The sequence below is a fragment of the Cavia porcellus genome, unplaced genomic scaffold, assembly GCF_034190915.1.
Source record: "Cavia porcellus strain 051 isolate PalLab524CR breed Dunkin Hartley unplaced genomic scaffold, mCavPor4.1 scaffold_5, whole genome shotgun sequence".
NCBI lineage: Eukaryota > Metazoa > Chordata > Mammalia > Rodentia > Caviidae > Cavia > Cavia porcellus.
Window position 1 is genome coordinate 52,984,313 of NW_026947488.1, and position 19,315 is coordinate 53,003,627.

The following is a 19,315-nucleotide window of genomic DNA, read 5'->3' on the forward strand; positions in this document are numbered from 1 at the left end:
ACAAAATGACCAACAAGTACATAAAAAGTGGTTTACATCATTGGTATTCAGGTGAAGTGCAAATTCAAACCACAGTAATATACTACTACATTTTCAATGAAATGACTAAAATTAAACATTGGCAACATGCTAAATGTTCCTCTATATGTGGAACCACAATTCTCATACAATATTGGTGCAGCTATAAAACTTATAAAACTAAACCAATGGCAATGGCGAGTTTTTGTACTCTTAGCACTCAGGAGGCTGAGGCAGAAGGATAGCCATGAGTTCAAGGCCAGCCTGGACTACAGAATGAGACCCTGTCTCAAAAAAACAAAAAACAACAGCAATAACAAAAGCAAGTTCAAGCCCAGCGTGCGCAATGTACTGAGACCCTGTTTCTAAAAGATAAAGGGGTGTGGAGGGAGAAGCAGGACATAGCCCAGTTCAAATTGCCTAAATTCAAACTCTAGTATCAGGAAGGAGAGGAGGAGGAGGAAGAAGGGGCGGGGGAGAAGAGGAGGAGGAAGACAAGGAGGAGGTGGTAGTAGAATGATTCCATTTATGTGGTTTCACTAAACTGCCCAAACTGGTCTCCTATTTATAATCCTCGTGCCTCAGTCTCCCAGAGTATTGGGATTACAGGAAAAATGTTGCCTACCTTTAATGGTAAAAAAAAACAATGGTAGAGTACATTCCTAGCATGAGGCAGGCCCTGTATTCAATCCCCAGCATGAGGTATGTGTGCATACACAGGCATGCATGCAGAAGATAACGATGAAGGATAAAGTAGAAAAAGAAAGAAACTGAATCTGACCCACCTTATAACAGGCTCTGAATCTATACAATCCATCTAAATTAACACAAAAATTAAAATCTGTTATTTTGGTTGTTTTGAGAGTGTCTTGATATGTAGTTCAGGCTGGCCTTGAAGTCACTATATACCCCAGGCTGGCCTCAAACTGGCAGCACTCTTCCTGACTTCAGTTTCCCTCATGTAGTGAAACCTCCTTCCTAGCTAGGTTCAGTACCTGTAATCCTAGCTACTCTAGCAGCACTGGGAAAGCCTGATTGTGAGACTCTGGTGTTCTTACACCATGGCCTACCTTCCTTGCAGTATAAAAAAGCATAAAAAGTGCTGTCTCTAGTTTCTCAAAGGTCATGGAGCTCCATGTCATTTTGCAGTGGCAATAAACTATCTGAGTAAGTAATCCTACAGGTATGCATTACCTGCACCAGCTGACACCTGCTTCTCTAGAACAGACTGAACCAATTGATCCTGGTGCTCTCCTAGCCACTAGGCAAGGAAAGTGAATGATGATGGGTTCTGTTTGGTTGGCTGGTTTTCTTTGTGACATGGCGATTGAATCCAGAGTGGCTCTAGCGCTGCACTATACCCCAGCTCTTTTTAAAACTTTATTTTGAGACAGGGTCTCACTAAGTTGCCCAGGCAGGGTTCTATCTTGGAATTCTCTGGCTGCAGCCTCCCAGAATGCTGGGATTGCAGGCTGTCACCCTCAGCTTAGAGGTAGTGTGCTGAGAGTTCAAGGCTAGTCTGGGCAATGCAGGAAGACTCCGTCTCAAACATAAATAAGTAAATTTTTTAAAAAACAAGTTTTCCTTTAATAAATAAGAGCTTTTCATTCTAATGAAAACATAAAGCTATACTTTAGTCTTCTGTTTTTGTTTTTTGAGACAGCATCTCTCTATATATAGTCCAGACTGGCCATGAACTCGCTTATGTAGCCCAGGCAGGCCTCAAACTCACAGTGACCCTCTTGCCTCAGTCTCCTGAGTTCTGGGAGCACTTGTCACCATGCCTGGCAGGACATACTTTATATAAGAAATTAAAGACATTTAAAGCAATTTTACTCATAATTATTGAAACTTGGAAGCAATCAAGATATCCTTCAGTGGGTGAATACAAATGAACTATGGCATACAGACAATGAAGTATATCACTCAATGCCAGGCACGGTGGTGCTCACCTATAATCCCAGGACTCTGGAGGCTGAAGACAGGATTGCCATAAGTTCGAGGCCACCACAGGCTATATAGTAAAACCTTGTCTTTAAAAAAAAAAAAAAAAAAAAAAAAAGTATATTACTCAATGTTAAAAGAAAATGAATATCAAGCTATGCGAAGATACAGCATGGTAGCACACATCTACAGTCCCAGCACACTGGAAGGCCACAGCCTTCCACAGTTTGGGTAACACAGTGACTTAGTGATACTGTCTCAAATTAGGGTAAGTAAAAAAGAGACAAACTAAGGAGGATGTAGCTCAGTGCAAAGGCCTTGAGTTGCTTTCTTTTTTTTTTTTTTTTTTTTTTTTGGTACAGGGAATCAAACACGGCACCACTGAGCTAAATCCCCAGGCCTGGGTTTAATGCTATTAAAACTCACACACATAAAAAAAGACACATAGAAAACTTAAATGAATACTACCAATTGAAAGAGAATCTTAAAAAAGCTAATAATTCCAAAGATACAACTTTGGAAAGGTCCAAAGTATGAACATAGTAAAACTAAGTGGTTGTCAAAGACCAAGGGGAGGTAGAGATGAACAGGTGAAACACAAGAGAATTTTTAGGATAATGATTTTGTATGATACTATGATGGGTATGTCATCATATATTTGCAAAAGTTGCAAAATGTACAATACTAAGAATGAACTCGGTGATAATGTATCAACATGCAATGAGGCCCTCACTCAGTCCACAGGGACAGTGGCAGACACAGATGAGGCCAGTGTAGCCCTAGCAAGTGCCAGAGACCTGCAGGACGCTCCCAAGACCTTTTTTCAGACCCACTCAAGCCCTGGCCAGGTCACATACATTGGATAGGTAGGCAGTAAAGACAGTTTTGAAGCAATTTCAAAACAAGGTCCGAGGTATCCCTTGGCAGCACTCACATGCAGTGGCCACTGCCTTAGGATCAAAAAGCTTAGGCTACAGGCTCCTTAGTCTCTGCACACCCTCTAGGCTTCACATGGGTCTTGCCCATGGGTGGGAGGTGGGGGTCACAGGAAGTGTTAGCATAAGGAAGCACTTGGGTGGGAATATGTCCAGGAAGTCTGGTTTGACCTGGACAGAAGGTGGTTAGTTTTAGCAACAGATAACACAGGCTATGTAAGCAAATCACTTAGCCTCTCTGAGTCTGTTTCTTCATCCATACAGTGGCAGGCATGATCCTCATTTGGCAGGAATAATCTGAAGACCCAGAGCATGTAGAATCCTGAGGGGAAGGCTTGGCACTCAGCAAGATGAAAGGGGGATAGAGAAACTCAAGCATCTCCAGGAAGGGCAGGCCCCAGACGCAGGCAGAGAGGGGAGGCTCCCTGGAAGAGGAAGGGATTCCAGCTCAGTCTTGCAAGGTGAATGGGATGGGGTGGGCATATTATGAGGGCATGAAAGGAGACACCAGGGACTGAGTGTGTCTTGAACTAGCACCTGCCTTTCAAGCCAAACTGACCCAGCCGTGTTCTACGCAGGCCTTCACCTGGTCAGAGAAAGTCCTGCCTTGACATACTTGCCTCACCCAATCTATTCAGATGGGCTTGTCCTGTCTCACCTTGAGTCTGGAATCAGTTGTCCTCTAGTGCCCCCATCTGAGACACACTCATATATGGGCTGCTACCAGCGCTTTACTTGCCAGTGTTCCTGTGGCTTGCCCATGAGCTCTTGGGGAATACCCAGTGATGTAAGACATCCCAAAATGCCCATCTGAGCATGATGTGGATGCATGTAACGTCCAGATACAAGCCTAAGAGGTCTCCACCTTTGAAGGCACTGACAATACTTCAGACCACGTGTGGTGGCACATCTGTAGTTCCTGCTACTCAGGAGGCTGAAGCAGGAAGATCACTTGAGCCCATGAGATTGAGACTAGCCTATCTGATCTCAAAAACCACGAAGAAATAAAAACAAAAGCAAAACTTCAAAGAATATTGGTACAATAAAGACCCACTATTAGGCCAGGGATTTAGCTCAGCAGCATAAGCACCTGCCTGGCAAGCATGAGGTTGCGAGTTCAATCCCCGGTACCGAAAAAAAAAAAAAAATTAAAAAGTTGATGAATATTAAATACTCTATGAAGTTGATGAGCCTGTTAATAGGTTACTACAAAACTGTAATGAGAATGTTCCACTTCTAATGGCATTGTGTGAGGTATTTTCCCCTGAAAATATTTTACTTGCCTTTTCTGCAGGATGTTGGCTAAATTGTATCAACAACTGTATAAATTTTGTGCCACATGAGTCACAGAGGGTCTTATCTTTCTGTTAACACCAAGCTTTAATTAAGTGTTGAGTATTCCAATTTATCTGAGTACCTGCAACAAAACTTTTGTTGGAGAATAACCTAAAACTATTGCATTTTATGTACAACTCCTGTCCAGAAGGTACAAAGCAACAAATTTTTTCAGCCTTCACAGAGACATTTCTGCCAGCACCTTTTACAAATAAGATTTTTCATTCTGTGATTTCTGCATTAGCAGATGTACAGACAGCTTTCCCTTTTGAACCTTTTCTGAATGCTCTATTGTTACTGCAGAGAGGATGATTAGAAGGAAGCGGTGAGCATCGTGACTTTTTTATTCTAACTAGTGGCGGGAACTATTTGGGGACGCTAAGGAGAGCCTACTGGCATTATCTACAGATACTCTAGACCTTCTTTCCCAGTTACCTGCCTCATCTGCTGGTGCCAGTTCTCAACAGTGCCAGGCATTCTGCAAAAGAGTGAGACAGCTGATCAGCCCATCACCTTGAGCAAGGCTGCCTCCATACATAACCAAGATTGGCCTGAGGAAGCTGGACACAAAGCAGCAGACCAACATCCTGCCAAACCTGGAGTGAAGGAACTTGGCCAGCAAGGAGGGCTTTCACAGGGATGGCCTCCATTGCCACATGCTCACAGTGCTGCACCACAAAATGGTGCCCAACTCAGGCTTCCCTACAGTTTAGCCTTCAGTGCCAGATTTGAGGCACCTTCAGTTTCTCATCTCTTCATGACAATACACATAACCACAGGGTTCACAGTGCCATTGTTCCAGGTGATATGGAAGTTCTCCCATGTCTTTGGGCGACTCTAGTCAAAGAATTCCACTTTTACCTTCAACTCTTCATTTATATAATTGTTTGCTTTTTCCATACATGATAATGAATTCTTTGGTAACCCATAGAAGCTGCAAGTCAAAAACAATCAGTGATGTTTTCACCATGGAGAAGCCAATCATGCTGGTCTTGCTGCCTTCAAGATGTCTTCTTAGGTATCATGATGCAAACTGGCACACTCACAAACAAAACCAAGGTTCAAGAAAAATATATACTGCTGGGCATGGTGGCACATGCCTATAATCCCAGCACTTGGAAGGCTGAGGCAAGAAGATCACCAGAAGTGTAAAGGCAGCTTGAACTACATAGTAAGACTCTGTCTTAAAAAAAAAAAATACGTAACAGCATTTTGAAACATCAGAGTTATTATCGATTCTGGGTTGTAACACTATATACAGATAGAATGAAAAACAATAGATTCAGTTGTTTAAGGTTATCACCAATCTTGTGAAAATACTGAAATGGGACGTGATGAGAACTTTTTGTTCTCCAAATCACTAGCTGTCAAAACAAGAAGATATTAAGGCAGATGAGGTCACCCAGCTGTATGGGTAGATGTTAGCATCCAGACACGTGTTGAGGTTCTGCCTGCTACAGTCCCCTTTGGAGTCCTCACTGCTGTCTGCATGTAAGGAACAGCAGCTCACCATCCTGACAGAACTGCCTTTTGTGGTCCCAGATGGAGTAAATGAGGATTTTTCATGCAGATAAGCAAGAAGTTCAAGAAGATGGCTTATTTCTGAATAGAACTAATGTCACTCTATTTACAAAAGCACTTACGATAACCTTTCCACAGAAAATGAGCCTGATTTGAAAAAAGCAGATTCATGTGTACTTGCTCAATGCCCATGGCCTGAAGTTCGTTCTGATGGTGGTGGTATTTTCAGACAGGTTTTAACTGAGTTACTGAAATTTGAATTTATCCCAACTCGGTTTTTGGGTTTTGGTGGGGTTTTTGTTTGTTTGGTACCAGAATCAAACTCAGGACCTTGCATTTGCTAGGTAGGCACCTAAGCCACTGAGCTATATCTCCAGCCCCCAACCAGGAGTCCTTTAAGACTACAAATGAAAGGCCAAGTGTGGTGCCATACATCTCTTAAGTCCAACACTTGGGAGGCTGAGACAGGAGGATCACCATAAGTTCATCACCAGTATGGGCTACAAAGTGAGTTCAAGGCCAGCCTGAAATACACAGCAAGACCCTATCTCAAAAACCTCCTCAAAAGAAAAAAAAAAAAGCCTACACATGAAGGGTTTCTTATACCCCTTGCTTCTATATGAGCAACCAAGTTGCTCATATACTTGTGGAAGACTATTTTGCTCGATTACTACTCCCTGAGCAGAGTACTCAAAAAGACTCTCTAGGAAAAGATGCTGGTGAGGGGCTGGGGATTTAGCTCAGCAGCATAAGCGCCTGCCTTGCAAGCGCACAGTCATGAATTCGATCCCTGGTACCCCCCCCCCAAAATGCTGGTGGAACTGCCCTTCCTACTTTCTTTTTCTCCAAGGTGCTGGGACCAGTGCAGATGTAGACATCCTTAGTCCTTTAGTCCACCCAGCCTCCTTAATTCCTGAGGCCTAGAGGAACTTGCTGTTCCTCAAGAGCTACCAAGGGGACAAGGAGGGGCTGGAATTGAACTTCATAAGAACAATCTGAGAGAGATCCAAGTGGCTTAACTAAAATTTGGTGGGAAAGATCACGACAGTGCCAAATGCATCATGTACATCTACCTTCTGGCCAGCTCCAGGGTGAACAAACAGATCTGGTCACAATGCCTGCCATTCCAATAGGCTGTAGCCAACTCCTCACCGTGGAGTGGCTGTGGGATGTTCAACCAGCAAGTAAGTTCCCAATTTATGAAAGAGTTCCATTCCAGGAGAACATATGGAAGTTGGACTTGATCCCAATCAAACGAGTTTTAAAATACTCTGACACTAATAAACAATGTAAAGCATAAAAAACCAAACACACATATAAAATTATAGTCATGCCTCAGTTCACTAACACTTCTGTTTGCAAACAATTCAGTTCATAAACAAAAAGCATCTGGCAAAACTTTGCTTCCATTCTTAAACTGCATCTGGTGACAAACACCACCAGTATAGTGAGGCATGGCAGTGCACCCCTATAATCCAAGCACTTGGAAGGCTGAGGGAGGAGGACCACCACAAGTTCAAGGCCAGCCTGAATTACAGAGCAAGACCCTATCTAAAAATACACAGATAGCGGGCTGGGGATTTAGCTCAGCAGCATAAGCGCCTGCCTTGCAAGCAGGCAGTCATGAATTCGATCCCTGGTACGGATAAAAAGGAAAAAGACAAAAAAAAAAAAAAAAAAAATACACAGACACAACTAAGGCCATTCTCCCCACTCAAACACAAATGCAGCTATCTTTCCCAAAATCCTAAGACAAATTTTGTGAACTGAGGTACCATGTACTCTAAATAAGCTATTTTTACTTCACTGATTTGGTCACATCTAGAAACGTTCATAATGCAAAGTTTGTTTTGTATCTGTGAAAGTTCTCAACTTGAATGTAAGTCGCAGATACACTGTATTTAATTTCTGGTGTACAAGTTCCCATAAGTCTTAGAGGATCTAAAACTTTATAAACTATTCATGAGGCTATTCTATCATCCTGTCATTAAAAAATTTTCTGGGGAGTTGTAGATTTTACTCATAAAGAAAAGGATAAATTGCCCACGTTTGTAAAAAGTTGCTCTCTCTCCGGTCAGGAGTATAGCTCAGTGGCACAGTGCCTACCTGGCAAGCTCGAGGTCCTGAGTTTCATTCCCAGTTCTAAATAAAAAAGTTGTTCTCTCTCTTCCCTCCCCTTGGAGTTTAAGAGCTTTACCTTGCATTTTGGATCCACACTGAGGGCTCTGACCTTCATCAGCTGGCCACAGCCAATACCTACATAAACTTGTGGACGCTGCCCAAGTTCTGTGAGTAAAGCAAGCCTTTCTACACCATCAAATAAGACAAGCTGACCTGCGGGGGCGCTGAAACCAACCTGCATACATGAGAATTCCTGGCTGGACCTCTCAGATCTCCTCAGCACCTGCCTTTTTCCTGGTCTTCCTCTCTTTATTTTTCAGATGGCTTTTATTACAACATGGTTGTGTATTAACACTGTTTTTCAAACAACAATTGTTACAGCACTTGATCTTAGCCAAAAGACCAAGAGGCAATCACAATTGTTACATGGCACGTGGAAGATTTGGTAATTTTGCCAAGTGCACAGTTTTCAGCTTAGATGAAAGACAACACTTTGCTAACCAGTGAGAGCCTTCTGTTAGGCTGCAGTTCACAGTCTGCATGCAGAGTATGAGGGGCCCAGATGCTGGCCTGAGGGGCCATTGCTTCTCACATCATTGACATTTTACAAGCCTAATTCTTAGACCTAACGGTATTTTTATCCTGTTGCTTTCCCCCAGTTTGATTTGGAAAACAGACAACGATGCAGTGTTTGTATTTTTTAAGACATTTCCCCCAGGCATTTCCACCATGGTTCTATCTATATAGCACTGGCCTGCACAGTGATGGTCTGGATATTGCTGTGTGAGGTGGGTACTTCTTTCCTTGCTGTCTCTGTCTCTACTCTGTGCCTGGAGAGCTTCCCAGGAGGCAGAGGAGGGTTCCTGTACAGCATCTGTGTTCCTATCTCCTGCAATGAATGGCAGCTGGGTAGCAAGCAGAAAGTAAAGCTTCTATTAAAGTCATTTGGCCAGGCATGGTGTCTCACACCTGTAATTCTAGCACTTGGGAGGCTGAGACGGGAGGATTGCCATGAGTTGTTTTTGGTTTTTTGGTACCAGGAATTGAATTCAGGACCCTGTGCTTTGCTGCTGAGCTATAACTCCAGCCCTGAATTGCCATGAATTTGAGGCCAGCCTTCACTACACAGTGAAACCATCTCAAAATAAATAAATGAATAAAAACAAAATAATAAAAATAAAATAAAGTCATCTGAACCAAAGTTGGTGAGCTGGTTTCACCTGTGACACAAGCACCCTCCTTAGACCAGGCCACATCATGATTATCCTGGCTATCTGGAGTGACTCATCAGTCCTCAGCAACCTCTGCCACTTGCTGCTGCTTGGACATGAAGACAGGCATCTCTGGTGCACTGGGAGTGGAGGGTATTGGATGATTCTCACCTGGGCACTGTATTTGTCAGCTCCACAAGCAGCAAGCATTTAGAAACATCAGTCACAACTCAAAACACAGATGGTAGGAGGATCCCAAACTTTACCTCACCACACTTGACACAGTGTCTTGAGGCTCTAGGTGATGCTGTAGGTAATTCACCAGAATTGGCAGCATATGTCTAAATGTGTGAAAAATGAATGACACATTTATGACAATGACCTTTATCAAAACAAAATGTACCCTTTCTCAATCTGAAAATAAGTTACAGCTGGGTAAGGTGGCGCATGTCTGTATTCTCAACACTCAGGAAGATGAGGCAGGAGAACTGCCAGGAGTTCAAGGCCAGTCTGATCTATCCAGTGATATCAAGGCTAGCAATGGGTAGACTTCTGACTGTGTGGCCTGAACATCTTCATTTCAGTTTTCTCAAATGTAAAACGTGTACTATACTCACTGTAGATTACTGGAACGGAAACACACACTCCTTTTCTCATTTACTTATTAAAAAACATGCAGACCAGAAAATACAGATTCCCAATCAAATGATACAATAAATCATAAATACAGACTTTCTTTTTTTCTGAAACAGCATCACTATGTAGCTCCGGCCAGCCTTGAACTCATTACATAGCCCAGGCTCACCTTGAACTCATAACAATCCTCCTGCCTCAGCCTCCAGAGCCGCAATTATAGGTGTGTGCCACCATACCCACCCAATAGACACTTTTCTTAATAAAATATACTCTTGAGAAATGTGTATATGTGCGCATACGCACATGTGTCTGTTGCTTGGGATTAAACCTAGGCCCTTCAAACTGACCACCATCCCTAACGCTTTTATTATTTTTTATTTTGAAACAGTTTAAGTTGCAAAATTAACCAAGTTGGGCTTGAACTTGTAGTCTGCCTGCCTTGGCCTCTCACACTGCTGGATTTACAGATGTGCACCATCATACCCATCTGAGAAACAGTCTTTAAGGGATAACTGCCTTAGCTGGGCATTGTGGCACATGCCTGTAAACCCAGCAGTGAAGTAGGCTGAGGAAGAAAAATCACAAGTTCAAGTTCCACCTATGCAATGTAGCAAAATCCTGCCTCAGAATAAAAAAAAATATGAAGGGCTAGGAATGCAACTTCCTGGTAGAACACCCGTTGTTCAATCTCCAGTACCAATTTTTTAAAAATTTTTACTTCAAATCCTATGTTAAAGTTTCGTTCCTCTTAGATACTCAGCATACTTTGTACAAAAAAAATGTCAACTCCGCAAAAACCAAGCTAATTCCTTGAGATGTGGAAAGCTTTTAAAAAGGATTCTGACAACCAAAGTTGCAGCTACAATGAAGCTAGTCCGTAGGCACTGTCCCAAGAAGTCAATGATGAAACAATAAAATATTCTAGGCTATCCATAATAGATAACCATGGAAACAACTTTGAACGAAACTGGAGATTTAAGGGATAACACTCATTACTAAAAAAATTACCTGCAGCTCTCAGAATTTAAAATCTAAGGCTCTCTGGCACAAAAGACTATTCAGTCAATTCTCCTTAGTAATAATGACAGTTGTTCTATAAAGTCACTGTGCACATGAAACTATCCAACGCTGAGCCACTACACCTAAAAGAAATAAATGGCTACGTTCTTTCAAGCCTCTGGTCCCATTTTTATTAACCAATCAATAGCTAACCTTCCAGGTCTACATACAAACAAAACATAAGCTTTTATGTATTTCTGTTTAGACACCTTAAAATACATTACTGATTAATACTTAACTTATAGCCATGAGTGCTAGAACTCATACTTAAACAAAATTTACCCAACACAAGTAAGGCACATCAACCTTGTGCTTAAGAACACCAGGCAGCACAACACTATACCTGGGGATCATTTTGTGGGTGAAATCACCCACAAAAATGTAGAAAAACGGGGGCTGGGGATTTAGCTCAGCGGCATAAGTGCCTGCCTTAAGCAGGCAATCGTGAGTTCGATCCCTGGTACCGATAAAAAGACCAAAAAAAAAAAATGTAGAAAAACCATAGCACTAAATAGATACATCCAATGAATAAGGTAGATAAAGACACACCATGAAGTTTTTACAAGCCTGCCTCTCTGCTGGATGGCACCCAGCAGCAGCATTCACAGAATTTTGATCACACCTCATAAACACAGAAGAGGATTTCCAGAACTGCTTCAGAAAGTGGCAGAAAAAATAGAACAAGTATGTTTGAGTTAAGGGAGTATTGAGGAAGATTAATGGCAATGTGTGTCTTACTAAGATAATTTTTTTTTAAAATTGCAACATTCAGGGGCTGGGGATATAGCTCAGCGGCACAACCTCCTGCCTAGCAAGTGCAAGGTCCTGAGTTCAACTCCTGATACCAAAAAAAATTTTTCAACATTCACTGTGTATTTTCATTACCTCATACATCATTTGCACAAGCTTTTAAGTAACACCTTCATAGAGTTATGACTCACACATCACACTATTCGCCCACTAATGTGCATAATTCAATAGTTTTTAGTACACTATATCCACAGATATGTACAAACATTACTACAATTTTAGAACTTTTTTTCCTATGGTTTTTTGAGACAGGGTCTCTATAATCCAAGCTGACTTCAACCTTGAATTGATCTTTCTGCCTCTGTTTTTTGAGTGCTGGGATTGCAAGCATGTGCCACCATGCCTGCTTTAGAACTTTTTTTTTTTTTTTAATTGGTACCAGGGATCGAACTCACAACTGCTTGCTTGCAAGGCAGGCGCTTATGCCGCTAAGATAAATTCCCAGTCCCGCTTTAGAACATTTTTATCATATCAAAATGAAATTTTAGACTTCCGGGAGAACATGGCAGACAGTTAACAACAGCCACGGAGGCTGAGATTACCAGTTTAGAATCCAGGAGCGGTGCCGTGTGAGGAGTCCTACGTGAGGGGAGATGTACCCTGCTGACCCAGGAACGAACTAAGCTGAGAGAAACCAACTGGAAATGCAATCCTGATGCTATAACAGGAACAGATAAAATCTCAGTGCGGAAGCTGGATCCCGCGCCACTGGAAGCCACGATTTGAATTTTCTGCTGCCGATACTGCGTACCAATCCGCACAGGGAGAGAGACGAACAAAAGCTATGAGAGCTGGAATCAGTGAACCAAACGGCTTTGAGAGCAGGACTGGCAGGGAGTCCTACATCGACCTGCAGTGAGTGAGAGAAATGGGGACCCTTTCATAGACTAGGAGGCTCCAACAGAGGACATTCTGGGAATGAGCTGACTAGCTGAACAGGGCCCTACAGTGACTTTAGTCGCATATTCCCCTCTCAAGCGGGAGTGGTGGGGAGCGCTTGGCCTGGTGACACCACGGACTAAGATCAAGTAGGCTAGCCAAAATCAGGTCCCTGCACCTGGCGGTGTACCCTAGCAGTGAAGCATTCAGTAGGTTGACCTGGAGGGGCGGGCCCAGCAGAGGCTGCCCAGGTCTGTGTCTCCCTGGTACACTGCAGTGGGCGGGAACACCTAGCCTCAAACAAACTGTAACAGACAAAGAGAAAAAAAAAAAACTGGGCCTCCTACATACGCTTGTATGGAAGGAACAAAAAGTATGGGAAAAGGGAGCAACAAGAAAGGGTCCTCAGTCCCCAATCCTGAGAACACTGATGCAGGAAAGGTAAATGCAAAAGAGAATGAAGACAGAAAACATGCAATATCAAACACGGCACCTATAGACATAAAGCAGTATCTCCGGAGCCTCAGAGACAAGTTCAAAAATGAAGTATTTAATGAAATAAAGCAAAAAATAAGTAGAATAGTTAGAGAAATGCTAAGCACCGCCCAAGAAAAAACAGATGGTGGAATGGAAGGACAGAAAAAAAGGGGAGAATTGTTTGATGGAGAAAATAGAGAAAACATAGAATACATGAAGCAGGTTCGAAGAGATTACCAGGAAACTAAAAACTCTACTGAAAGCTGGCATAACAGCTTGAAAGAAACTAAGGATAGATTATCAGAACTGGAGGACAGATTTGTAAGGTGGGAGCGTGAAATGAAAAACTTCTTAAAAATAACAAGAAAACAAACAGCAATAATACAAAGGCTAGAAGATGAAAAGAGGATCTATAACTTAAGAATTAAGAACATAAAAGAAGAAGTAGGGACTCAAACAAATGAACTACCAAAGCTATTCACAGAAATAATCCAGGAGAATTTCCCTAATTTAGCAAAAGTTGAAGATACTCAGATGTATGAGGCATACAGGACCCCAGCCACCTACAACCCAAACAGAGCTACACCCAGGCATATAATAATCAAAATTCCAGAAATCCAATATAAGAACAGAATATTAAAAGCCATCAGAGACAAGAAATAGATCACTTACAAGGGAACACCCATCAGAATTACAGCAGACTTCTTGGCACAAACCATCAAATCACGAAGAGCGTGGGGGGAAATAATTCAAGCTTTGAAAGATAATAACCTCCAGCCAAGATTGATATATCCTGCACAACTGTCCCTAGAAACTGGTGGAAAAACAAGGTGCTTCCAGGATAAAGAGGAACTAGGGGAAGTTGCAACCACCAACTCAACTCTACAGAGATTACTGCAGGATATTCTAAAAATGAAAAATACCAAGATTCCAGAAACAGTGGCAGAGAGGCCACAATGAATGGAGCAGAAAGCGAAATGAAGAGGACAAACTGACAACTAATGACAGAAAAACAGCACAACAGAAATGAGGCAGACAAGGTCGGATGGTAGGAACAGCCATTTTGGTAAAAACAAGACATCATAATAGGTAGTGCTGATTTAATATCCTCTTGTTTTGAAGTCCCATCAAGCTTTTGTTCTTCTGTCTCCATCAGTTTTAACGTGTTGTATCTTATTGGATTTTATTATATGTGATAATATAAACAAAAACTTTTATAGACAAGGAGATTGTTCACTTTCTGTTAGTTGATTCTAAATACCCTGTAATACTGTCATTCTCTTGAACGGTTTTACATTGTCTTGATATGTTTGATGCTACAATATATGAAGTTATACCCAAAGACTTTAAGAGAAGAGACACTATGGTAACTACTATTATGTCGAGATTATCTTGTGATGAAACACTATTTTGCTTAAATGGTTATGTTTTGACCTGCGCTGTTTTGTTGTTATGCCCTCTTTTTTATCTCAATCTCCATTTTATTATCTACTTTTTCATTTTTATCCTTTTAATTAAGGGAAAAATAAATAAAAAATAGCAGGATATATTATAGTAACCCACTTTGATTTCCCTATTAACTTGATCTGAAACTCTGTATTGCTCTCACCAACTTGTTTTGACTGATTTTCCTCTATTCTGTTATGCTTGATAGTACCAAGTTTGAAAGTATAGGCAACAACTATGCAGACAATAAGATTCATTGTGATGCCCATTCTGGTTGACTATTATCTTCTTTTGAAGTCCTCTAATGTCTTCAATGTTTTGGTTTTATTGGTCTTATTCTTTACTGTTTTGTTCAATTTTATTATAACTGATGATTTAGGCAATTCTTAAGATAGTAAGAGGCAGTATGGTAACCATTATTGATCACCTTGTATTTTGTTTTTACATTATCTATTATGTCCATCCTTTTGATTTGACTGACTCTGTCCTGGTATGTCACATTTGGTTTTACTTTCTTCAAAGAAAAAAAAAGTAATAAGAACTGTGAGAGTAATAAAACCCAAAATGTGTAATTGTCATTGTACAAAAGAAAAGAAAGTTCTCTAAGAGATATAACTGCATATATTTAAGTGTATAAGATAGATAACCATATTACAGAGTTTTGTTGGATCATTCAACAAAACTGTTTGCAGTGTCACTGTTTGAAAGTCCCCTCTATATGCTTTAATTTTGTAACTTCAACAACTATTTCTAAGATGACAATATGTAATTAACTAGTGATTTCCTACTGTTTATTTTTTCTGAAAGTCTGTATAATTTGTACCCTTTTTCTGTTTTTTTTCTTTTTTATCCTTAAATAAAATTTTTTAAAAAATGAAATTTTATTCCTGTGGTGACAAACCTATGGCACACTTGTTATTTTTCTTTTAAGACAAAAGATGTTAATGTATGAGTTATTCTTTCTAAACTCAGTATTTCCAAACTCAGTAAAACCTCAGTATTCAGTTTTCAGTGTTGGCACTTTGCCATAAATAAGTGAGTTTTGGGTTGCAGTCTGGGCACTCAGTCTCCAAAAGTTTCACCATCACTGCCCAATACCCGTCAGTTATCATTTCTCTATCCTTTCAACCATATCCAAACTCTAACCAATCTCTAACCTACTTCCTTTTCCTAAAAAGTTGCCTATTCTGGGTATTTCATATAAATGAAATCACGTAAGAATGGGCTTTTAACTCCAGTTTCTTTCACCTAGTATGTTTTTGAGGTTCAGCCATACTATAACATGTGTTAGCACTTCATTCCCCGATGGCAGAACAACACTCCATTACATACTCACACATTTTATCTAAGTGTTCATCAGTGATGGACAATGCTTCCCTCTTTTGCTGATATAAATAATGCTACAGTAATCATTCTTGTACAAGGTTGGATTCCTGGGGCATGTAGTAACTCCATATTTTACCCTTTAGACAAGTGCCAGACTGCTTTTTTCAAAAGTGGTTGCTTTGGGGCTGGGGATTTAGCTCAGCAGCATAAGCACCTGCCTTGCAAGTGTGTGGTCATGAGTTCGATCCCTGGTACCAATAAAAAAGAAAAAGACAAAAAAAAAAATCAAAGAGGTTGCTTTATCTTACATTCCCATTAGTAGAGTTATCAGGGCTCTTATTTCTCTACAACCCTCTCAACACTGTCATCAATAAGCTGTTTAATAACTGTTATTCAGTCCTAACACAACCAGATTTTTATGGGTTGCAAGGTGCTCTTATTCACCAACATCATATTTTAGATTTAGCTCAGTACTACTCCTCTAGCCTACCTACCCTACTTTTGAATAATAATAAGACAAGGATAAAATACCTAAATCTGCAAATAAAATTCTAAGCACTCAACAAAACACAGTCCCAAACAGGAGCTGAAATGAACTGAAATGTTCACTGAAATGAACAAGTGTTCCCGTAACACTCAGTAAGGCAAGAGACATAGCTCTGCATGGTAGAAGCATGAGGCCCCATGTTCAACCCTCAATATAAATAATAATAATTATTATTTGTAATGCCTCCTACATAAATGTAACTTTAAATCATAGCAAAAAATATGAGAATCGTGGTCTATCACGGTGTGGTGAAACTTTTCCAGCTTTCAATGATAATAAACACCCGGCTACAGCTTAAGTTTGCCACCGCTGCTCTATCATCTTTTATAAAAGAACCAAGGACCCAAGTCTCAGGTCTTCCCACTCAGAATGTATTGTTCAAATCCTGCTGCAGAACCAAAATGTGACTCTGTATTTAAAATCAGCACAAAAGCCAGGCACGATGGCACACACTTGTAATTACAGCTACTCAGGAGGCTGAGGCAGGAGTTCCGAAGTTCGAGGCCAGTCTGGTTTCAAAAGTGGGGGGTTGGTACCTGAAAGTGTAGCTCCAGAATCAGGGGTAAGGGATGTGCTCGGGGAGGGAGTTAAGTGCAAAAGCAGACTCAAAGCTTGCTGCTACCGACAAAAAAGCTGCAAAATGCAAAATGGTTTACTTCAACTGGGCATGGTGGTGCACACCTCCACCTCCACTTTAATTGAAGTACTCAGGAGGGTGGGCTGAGAGGCCAACCTGAGCTCAATGAAACAAAAAAAAAGTACCTGACTGCTTCCTCGCCCCCAGCCAGGGAACAAGTACAACGTTCTCCCCAGGTCTACCCATCACTTCCTCTTTATGGTATCTCAGCAGCAATTACTGTAATAAGAGGCCAGGCAGCAGATAATATCATTTACAGCGCCCAAGACCAACCAAGAAGAGGTCAACCTGTCATGCTTACCTAACACATATTCCAGGTATTTTCAAAATTAGTACTGTAGCCAGGGAAAGGGGCAGTTCACACAGTCCTGTCTGCAGTGCATAATCATTTTCAACTTTCAGGCCTTAATTCTGCCTTTTGAGGAAGTTCTGCAACACTAAGGATGGACCTATCTCCTCAATATGGTGCACACTGGAGCCAACATGTGCAAGTATTTTTGGCATGGCAGGAGGTAGAAATCCATACCCACCAATGCTCCACTTTCACCTGTGTACTCTCTTCCAGTTCCTTGTTTAATTACAGAGGGTGTCTCCAACCCAGACAAATTTAATACAACTTTATAAACAATTGGTTCTCATTTACTACAAAAGTTGTGAAAGACACAAAAAGGTGTAAAGTACAGTCCCTGCCAGAAAAGGGTCTACTTTCAACCAGAAGAAGCCAAGTTATTCTTAAGACAACAAATACTATTTTGCTGTTTAAGGACCATAAAACTATGGTACTTCAGAAAAAGTGGAATACTCCCAGGGACTGAAATGCAGTAGGGGTATTTTGTAAGGAAAAGTAGAGGGACCTAACAGCTCACACTTGTAATCTCAGCACTCGGAGGCTGAGGCAGGAGGATCACAAGTTCTGACTCACCCTTGTAGGGAGCAGTGTGACAGCCCCATTGCTGCCTCCCCGCCTCTCTCCCCTATGGGCACATAATGTGCCTGCCTACATTACCCATAATCCTCTCCTGCTTATGTCACATACCCGGACGTGACGATGACCCATCAGAAACCACCCCGTAGCCTCTTCCTGTCCCACCAGCCCGCCCTTGGCCCATAAAGGATGCGACCACTTCCTGAATAAACGAGACTTGATTGGACTCCTCAACTTGTCTCAATCTCTCTTTGTCTCCCATCCTGTTTTTATTCATCCCCATTCCCCCTCCAGGTATACCCCACAGGTTGATCCGCGGGCCAGATCAAGTGGCGCCCAACGTGGGGCTCCTGGCATGGGGGACTTAACGAGGGAGCCGTTTAAGAACGCAGGCTGAAAGTGAAAGTAAACTGAATCAAGGCCGAGGCCTGTGTGGATGACCACCCAACGTGCCGCCCGAGTCACAGTGAGTGAACGGCAACCCCACTGCCTTTCCCCGACATGGGTCAAGCATTGAGCGAACATGAATTGTTCGTGGGAGGCCTTAGCAAGGCATTAAAGACAAGAGGGGTAAGGGTTAGAACAAAAGAATTGTTGCAGTATTTTCAGTTTATCCATAAAGTTTGCCCTTGGTTCCCCCTAGAGGGCTCTATAGATACCAAGAGGTGGAAAATAATAGGAGATGCTCTAAAAGATTATTATAGGGTCTTGGTCCTGAAAAGGTTCCAGTGACCACCTTTGCATACTGGAATTTAATCTCTGAGCTGCTGACCCAGCGGCATGCAGATCCTCAGATTGAGGAGATGGTCGCACAAGGTGAGGCTGCCCTGAGTGACTCCGCTAATCCTACCCCAAAACCATCCTCAGAAAAATCTGAAGCCTCTGATCTCTCAGACGCAGAAGCTGATGGCCTGTTAGAGGTCCTCCAAGATGGCGATCTGCCATCACTTCCTCCTGTCGACATGATTGACAGGTTCCAAGATAGCGGCCCACCACCCCACATGCCTCCACGGCCAAGTGGAGATTCATATAAGTCTTTATACCCCGACCTCTCTGATTTTCAAGAGGTCGACTGGGAATACCTAGCACAGCAAGCCTCTACATACCACCCTGACCCTGTTGCGGCATGGGTCACCATTAAGCCGTCCCCTGACTATGATGATGCACTTAGCGTCTGCCCTCAACCTTCTAGCACACTAGCGGAATTAGAACAAAGAAAAAGGGATCTTTTAAAACAAATACAGCTAGGGGCTGGGGATTTAGCTCAGTGGCATAAGGGCCTGCCTTGCAAGCAGGCAGTCGTGAGTTCAATCCCTGGTACCGATAAAAAGGAAAAAGAAAAAAAAAAAAAAACAAAAAAAACAGATACAGCTAGAAAAAGAATGCCAAAATCTTTCAACTCAATTGCAGGCCCTCCAAGCTACACAGCCTTATAGTGCTCCTAAGATGGTGCCTGCCTCTGGTAAGCCTTGTGGCACCCTTAAAATG

General features: G+C 41.8%; 1 protein-coding gene and 1 pseudogene across 4 annotated transcripts in view; one reads left to right on the plus strand and one right to left on the minus strand.

The window, feature by feature from the left end:
• The window catches only part of Ip6k1 (inositol hexakisphosphate kinase 1), a 69,480-nt gene that overhangs the window by 43,777 nt on the left and 6,388 nt on the right, over positions 1 to 19,315 (minus strand). Inside the window, exons 2-3 of one of the 4 annotated variants that reach the window (XM_013159662.3) lie at positions 3,160 to 3,322; positions 1,971 to 2,051 (exon numbers count right to left, since the gene is read on the minus strand). The exons of 2 other annotated variants lie outside the window; for them this stretch is intronic. The gene's annotated coding sequence lies outside the window, so the exon portion shown is untranslated. Of the gene's footprint in view, positions 1 to 1,970; positions 2,052 to 3,126; positions 3,323 to 19,315 lie in introns of all 4 variants that reach the window. One more of the 4 variants, XM_013159661.3, reaches the window with a different exon arrangement.
• Positions 716 to 18,195, plus strand: LOC111753440 (ubiquitin-protein ligase E3C-like; annotated as a pseudogene).